The following is an 8,164-nucleotide window of genomic DNA, read 5'->3' as shown; positions in this document are numbered from 1 at the left end:
CGATGAATCCCTTCTGGTTTTTAAAAAGTTTTTTTGTTTTATGTTTATTTATTTGAAAGTGACAGAGAGAGAGAGAGAGAGAGAGAGAGAGAGAGAGAGAGGCAGAGAATGGGCATGCCAGGACCTCCAGCCACTGCAAACGAACTCTAGATGCATGCGCCACCTTGTGCATTTGGCTAACATAGGTACTGGGGAATTGAGCCTCGAACTGGGGTCCTTAAGCTTCACAGCAAGCACTTAACCACGAAGCCATTTCTCCAGCCCTGCTTTTTTTTTTCTTTTTCCTAAAAATGTACCTGTTCTATTTTGGTGTCATCATTCCCCCCACCTCCTATTGTGCGGGTCTTGTGAAGGTAGTATCAGACACCGTGAGGTCTTGAATGCGTGGCCGCTTTGTGTCTGGAAGAAAGTATTGCAAAGCACTTCTTTTCTTTTGTTGGCTCTTACATTCTTTCTGTCACCTCTTCTGCAATGGTCTCTGAGTCTTGAACAGCGTGGTAGAGCTGTCTCACTTAGCGCTGAACACTCCACTGTCTCTTCTTCTGAGCACTTTGATGAGTTTTGAGTTTCCCCAATGGTCACCGCCATCTGAAAAGAGAAGCTTCTCTAGCCAAAAGTGAGAGTAGCATTAATATATGGGCATAAGCATAAGCATTTAGAGGGTCATTGGGTGGGCATAATATATCTATTTAGCCAGACAACAGTAGAAGCCCCCCCTCCCCCCAGGGTTTATGATCTCCCAGACAAAGTACCAGGCATGCATTCCTTCCCATGGAATAGGCCTCCAATCCAATCAGAGAGAAGCTGGTTCTCTTCATAACAGAGAGGCCACCATGGCACTGGTTGGTACATGTGGCCTGTCTGGTCAGCTGTTAAGCTTGCAGGGTCCATTGCTCTGTGCTGCTACTGTGAGCTCAGAGAGGTCCGTCCCTTCAGGTTGTATGGAGTATTGCCGTCAGCCCTCCATGTCTAGGCATCCTGTGTTTGTAGATTCAAACACTTCAGATTAAAAAAATATATTTTTTGGTGTGTATAGGTGTGTATGTGTGTGAGTGAGTGCAGACGCCCATGTGCCACAGCATGCCCCAGAAGGTCAGAGAACAACTTCCCGTGTTTGTCCTCACCTTCTCCTTTATTTGAGAGCGGGTCTCTCACTGTTCTCTGCTATGTTCCCCAGACTAGCTGGGCTGGGAGTTTCGCGGCACTTCTGTCTCTGCCTTCCTTCTTGCCCTAGGTGTGCTGGGATTACAGACGCTAGCCCTTACACTCCAGCGTCAGTCCAGCCTTGTGTGGGACCTGAACTCAGGAACGCATGCTTGCATGGGAAGTGTTTTGTCCACTGAGCCATCAAGTCAGCCCTCAAGCTTTTATTATTTATTTATGAGAGAGATAGAGAGGGGGATTGAGGGAGAGAGAGAGAGAGAGAGAAAGAGAGAGAGAGAGAGAGAGAGAGGGAGGGAGAAAATGGACATGAATGAAAAGAAAGGGGATCAGCCGAAATGGGAGGGGAACAAGAGAGGCTAATAGGGAGAATATAGCCAAAATGGGAGCTGGAGAGATAGATAGCTTAGCGGTTAAGGCATTTGCCTGCAAAGCCAAAGGACCTCAGTTCGATTCCCCAGGACCCACATAAGCCAGATGCACAAGAGGGCTCATGCATCTGGAGTTTGTTTGCAGTGGCTGGAGGCCCTGGGGCGCCCATCCTCTCTCTCTCTCAAATAAATAAATAAATAAAAATAAAGTTTAAAATATATATATTGTATACATGTATTAAATTATAAAAAAATTCTGTGTACATGCACACATAACTGCATACATATGTGCCCACACACACATGAACATGCACATACCTCATACACACATGTACATGCAAAAAATAAAAAAAAACGGCACCTTACCGAATATGTACATGTAGCGTGAGTGTATATGTATGTGTGGTGCTGGTGATGGAATCCAGAGCCTTGTACATGTTGGGCAAGAGCTCTAAGACTGATTTTCCAGGACCATAGATATTTTTCTTGTCATTATACCCTACACAATGAAATAGAAAAACCATAAACATGTGGCATGTACATTATAGTAAGTATTTTAGTGAATCCCAAGGTGGTTTAAGGTGCAACAGGTTATGGGCAAATACTGTACTATAGTTTTTTATGAAGCAAAGTTGGAGTTTATTAAGAAGCAGGTTTGCTCACCGGACATGGTGACGCATGCCTTTAATCCCAACACTTACTCTGGAGGCAGAGATAGGAGGATCACTGTGAGTTTGAGGCCAGATTGAGACTATGGAGTAAATTCCAGGTTAGCCTGGGCTACAGTAAGACCCTACCTCAAAAAAAAATGAGAGAAAGAAAGGAAGAAAGAGAGAGAGAGAGAGAGAGAAAAGAGACAAGTTTGTTTGCTTGAACTGTTGAGACAGTCTCATTCATGTATGCCAGGTTAGCCTCAAATTCTCTATGTAGCCAAAGATGGTCTTGAACTTCTGATCCTCCTGCCTCTACCTCCCAAGTGCTGAAATTCCAGTCAAGTGCTATTAGGCCAGTTTTTTGTTTTGTTTTGTTTTTGTTTGCTGAGGTAGGGTCTCACTCTAGTTCAGGCTGACCTGGAATTCATTATATAGTCTCAGGGTGGCCTCGAACTCATGGAGATCCTCCTACCTCTGCCTCCCAAGTGCTGGGGTTAAAGGCGTGCACCACCATGCCTGGCTTAGGCCAGTTTTATTTTATTTTATTTTTATTTATTTGTGATACAGAGAGGGGGGAGAGAATTGGCATGCCAGGGCTTCAGCCACTGCAAACGAACTCCAGACATGTGCATCTGGCTTATGTGGCTTCTGGGGAATCAAACCTGGGTCCTTAAGCACCTTAACTGCTAAGCCATCTCTCCAGCCATACATCAGGTTTTTTTCAGTGCTGGGGATAGACCCTAGGGCCTCATGTGTGCTGAGTAAAGATTTAAGCATGAGCACTGAGGATGAGAGAGAAAGGCATTAAGAAAAAGATAGTGTGTACTTGAGACAGAATCACCTTTTTACCTTTTTGTTTGTTTTTTGATTTTTCGAGGTAGAGTCTCGAGGCAATCCTGGAATTCACTCTGTATTCTCAGGATGGCCTCAAACTCATGGCAATCCTCCTACCTCTGCCTCCCGAGTGATGGTATTAAAGGTGTGCACCACCACGCCCAGCTATTTTGTTTCTTTTTAAACAAGGTTTTGTTATGTTGTCCAGGCTGGTCTCAAACTCACGGCCTCAAGTGGGATGATAAATGTGTGCCACCATGACCTGCTGTAATTATACTAGTTTTGTTTTGTTTTTTTATTGAGGCAAGCCCAACAAACTGGCTTTTATTATTATTATTATTTTATGAGAGAGAGAATTCGTACGCCAGGGCTGCCAGCCACTACCATTGAACTCCAGACATGTGCGTCCCCTTGTGCACATGTACGACCTTGCGTGCTTGCTTCACCTTGTGCGTCTGGCTTATGTGGGACCTGGAGAGTTGAACATGAGTCCTTCTGTTTCTCAGGCAAGTGCCTTAACTGCTTAGCCATCTGTCCAGCCCTATACCAGTTTTTTTTCCCCAAAGGTACTACAGAGTCTTTAGTGTTTGGGATCTGTGGAAAGTCCTGGAACCAATCCCCTAAACCTAACGAGGACTGACGATACTAGTCCCTGCTGTGGCCTCAGCAGGTGGCCAAGGGCTGAACACACCTTGCAGACTCAGTGACTATTTGCAGGATAAATGAAATGACTGAATAACAGAAGGTAGAGATTATTACAATAAAGAAAGTGCACCTCAAGGGCTGGGGATGTAGCTCAGTGGCAAGAATGTTTGCCTAGTATTCAAGAGTCCCTGGGTTCAAGGCCCACTTCTACTGGGGCGGGGGAGGAGAATAAAAACTAAAGCACATCTCAGGGTGGGGTGGTGGTGCACACTTGTAATGCCAACCCTTGAAAGCTGAGGTAGGAGGTTGCTGCCAATTTGACGCTAATCTGAGAGAGACATAGTTCAAAACTAAACTGGGCTACATAGCAAGAATCAATCCTGTTTCAAAAACAAGAAAAAGTGGAGCTGGAGAGATGGCATAGCAGTTAAGGCTCTTGTTTGCAAAGCCAAAGGACCCAGGTTCGATTCCCCAGGACCCACGTAAGCCAGATGCACAAGGGGGTACACACATCTGGAGTTCGTTTACAGTGGCTAGAAGCCCTAGCATGCCCATTCTCTCCCTCCCTCCCTCTCTCCCTCTCTCTCTCTCTCTCTCTCTCTCCCTGCCTATTTCTGTATCTCTATCTCAAATAAATAAATAAAATATTTTTAAAAAAGGACAAAAACAATAAAATCAAATAACAAACAAACCCAAGAAAATACATCTCTCTTGGGTGACTGCATACATTTCTTGGATGATTTATTTTCTGGGGAGGGGTTAGGGTCTTGTTCTAGCCTAGGCTGACCTGTGGAATTTGCTAGGTAGTCTCAGGCTGGCCTCACACTCACAGCTATCCTCCGACCTTGGCCTCCTGAGTGCCAGTGCTGGGTTTGGAAGTGTGTGTGCCACCGCACCCAGCTCTGGGATGAGTTCACTGACGCTAAACTTCAGGAAACTGAAACCTTCAGCGTGGTGCCCTGGCCTCTAGGGACCTACCGTCTCCTAAGGTGATGCTGAGGGTGGAGAGCGGTGTGCCATTGAGACGTGAGGTGCAGCCACACCTGGCTGCAGGGCAATGCCCCTGAAGTGCCCTGCCCTGTCTTTGGAGCAGTAGAGACTGCAGCCAGGATAGGCAAACGGTCGTTCCTCTTTCCACCCAGCATCCCTGGCTTGTCCTGTGGACTCTGTCCCCGTCCCCTTTGGTCCCTTACTCCCTCGTGTCCTCCGCCCAGCCCTGGCCTCTGCGACAGTCACCGCTGCTTCTGTCCAGGCCTCGCCCGCCTGCTATCTAGGCGGTAGCCTGAGGAACTTTTATTTATTTATTTATTTATTTATTTCTGAGGAACTTTTTAAAAGCCATTTCTGTGAAGAATGTAGCTTTCGTTTTAGCTATTTTTTTTAATTTTTTTTGTCTATTTTTTATTTATTTATTTGAGAGCGACAGACACAGAGAGAAAGACAGATAGAGGGAGAGAGAGAGAATGGGCGCGCCAGGGCTTCCAGCCTCTGCAAACGAACTCCAGACGCGTGCGCCCCCTTGTGCATCTGGCTAACGTGGGACCTGGGGAACTGAGCCTCGAACCGGGGTCCTTAGGCTTCACAGGCAAGCGCTCAACCGCTAAGCCATCTCTCCAGCTCTCGTTTTAGCTATTTTGAGAGATGCTTTTGGGTGTAGTTGTTCAGTAGTGCAAGTATACATCTATTAAAGCGGAAGTAAGGAGCGGCTGGAAAGATGGGTCAGTGGTTAAAGCCTGCCAGCTCAGCTTCAATTCCTAAGCCACCCACGTAAGCCAGATGCCAAAAGTGGCACAAGCATCCGGTGTTCATTTGCAATGACAAGAGATCCTGGTACACCCCCACACATGCATGAGTGCACACACATGCAAGCAAATTAATTTTTTATTTATTTATTTATTTATTTTGGTTTTTCGAGGTAGGGTCTTACTCTAGCTCAGGCTGACCTGGAATTCACTATGGAGTCTCAGCGTGGCCTCAAACTCACAGCAATCCTCCTACCTCTGCCTCCCGAGTGCTGGGATTAAAGGAATTTTTTTTTTTTAAATAAGAATAGTCAACTGGCAAGATGGCTCAGCTGTTAAAGGTGCTTTCTAGCAAATCCTGCCAAACCAGGTTTCATTCCCCAGTATCCACACAAAGCCAGATACACAAAGTGGCATTTACATGTGGAGTTCATTTGCATTGGCAGGAGGCCCTGGCATATGCATATCTCTCTCTCTCTGCATACATACATACATGTATAAATAAATAAATATATTTTTAAAGTGAAAATAGAGTTTGGGGAGATGGCTTGGTGATTAAAGGTGTGTGGTGGTTTGTGTCAGGTGTCCCCCATAAATTTAGGTGTTCTGAATACTAGGTTCCCAGCTGATGGAGATTTGGGAATTGACGCCTCCTGGAGGGAGTGTATTGTTGGGGGCGGGCTTATGGGCTTTATAGCCAGTTTCCCCTTGCCAGTGTTGGGCACACTCTCCTGTTGCTGTGGTCCACCTTACATTAGCCAGAGGGTGATGTCCACCCTCTGCTCACGCCACCGTTTTCCCCTGCCATCGTGGAGCTTCCCCTCGAGCCTGTAAGCCAAAATAAATCTCTTTTTCCCAGAAGCTGCTCTAGGTTGGGTGATTTCTACCAGCAATGCGACCCGGACTGCAACAAGGTGCTTGCGTGCAAAGCCTGCAAGCCTGGCGTTATGACCTCTGCCACCCACATAGAGCTGGACAGGCACTCATTTGCAGTGGCAAGAAACTTTTGCACACCAGTACACACAAGTGCAAATAAATACATAAAAATTTAAAAGTAAGAGGAAAAGCATTCTACAGGCAGAAGCCAGCTCAAGCAAACACATGGCTCTAGATCCTGCTTTTTCTTTGTTGTTTGTTTCTTTTTTTTGAGGTAGGGTCTCACTCTAGCCCAGGCTGACCTGGAATTCACTATGCAGTCTCAGGGTGGCCTTGAACTCACAGCGATCCTCCTACCTATGTAGTCTCAAGGTGGCCTTGAACTCATGTGATCCTCCTACCTCTGCCTCCCCAGTGCTGGGATTAAAGGCATGCACCACCATACCCGGCCTCTGCTTATTATTATTGCCATTAAATATTTCATTTATTTATTTATTTGACACAGAGAGAGAATATGGGTGCACCAGGGCTTCTAGCCACTGCAAGTGAACTGCAGACACATATGCCACCTTATGCATCTGGCTAACGTGGGTCCTGGGAATTGAACCTGGTTCCTTTGGCTTTGCAGGCAAGTGCCTTAACCACTAAGCCCTCCCTCCAGCCCTGTCTTGTTTATTGAGAGGCTCTCATGAGACTGACCAAGAACTCTGAGGATGGTAGGCTGACTCCATCTCTCTTAAGTGCTGGGGTGACAGGCAGGCATGATCACACCCAGTGTTTTGATTTTTAATATTTTTTATTTATTTGCAAGTAGAGAAAGATAGAAGAGACAGATAGAGAGAATGGGTGCACCAGAGCCTCCAGCTGCTGGAAATGGACTTCAGATGCATGCGCTACTCTGTGCATCTGGCTTTTCGTAGGTGCTGGGGAATTGAACTCTGGTCATTAGGCTTTGCAGGCAAGTGCCTTAACTGCTGAGCCATCTCTTCAGCCCTCACACCCAGTGTTTTAAGATAGCATTGCTTAGCTGAGCGTGGTAGTGCATGCCTTTAATACCAGCACTTGGGAGGCAGAAGTAGGAGAATTGCTGAAAATTCGAGGCCACCCTGAGACTACCTAGTGAATTCCAGGTCAGCCTGAGCTAGAGTGAGACCTTACTTTGAAAAACCAGAAAAAAAAAAAAAAAGATAGCATTTCTTTCTCCTCTACTCCTTCTAGGTAGGGTCTTGCTGTAGCCTAGGCTGACCTGGAATTCACTATGTAGTCTCAGGCTGGCCTCAAACTCACATCAATCCTCCTACCTCTGCCTCCTGAGGGGAGGGATTAAGGGCATGTGCTACCACGCCCAACAGAGAGAGATCAGGAAAGAGAAAATGGGCACATCAGGACCTCTAGCCATTGCAGACGAACTCCAGATGCATCTGGCTTTAAGTGGGGTACTGGGGAATTGGACTTGGATCATTAAGCTTTATGGCCAAACACCTTAACTACTGAACCATCTCTCCAGCCCTAAAACAGCATTTCTAACAAGCTCCCTAACATACAATTGCTGCTCTTGGATCACATTAGAAGTAGCAAGGTCACACTGGCCTTCATTCTAATTTTTTAAAAAATACTTAATTAATCAATTTATTTGTTTGAGAAGGAGAAAGACAGAGAGAGAGAGAGAAAGAAAGAGAGAATGGGCATGCCAGGGCCTCCAGCCACTGCAAATGAACTCCAGATGCATGTGCCCCTTTGTGCATCTGGCTTACATGGTTCCTGGAGAATCGAATGGGGATCCTTTGGCTTTGCAGGCAAGTACCTTAACTGCTAAGCCATCTCTCCAGCCCTCATTCTAATTTTTGGAGTGTGTCAAGCTGTTACTTCTTGGAGTGCGATT

The sequence above is a fragment of the Jaculus jaculus genome, chromosome 9 (genome assembly GCF_020740685.1).
Source record: "Jaculus jaculus isolate mJacJac1 chromosome 9, mJacJac1.mat.Y.cur, whole genome shotgun sequence".
In the NCBI taxonomy this organism is placed as follows: Eukaryota; Metazoa; Chordata; class Mammalia; order Rodentia; family Dipodidae; genus Jaculus; species Jaculus jaculus.
Note: the sequence above shows the minus strand (reverse complement) of the source record.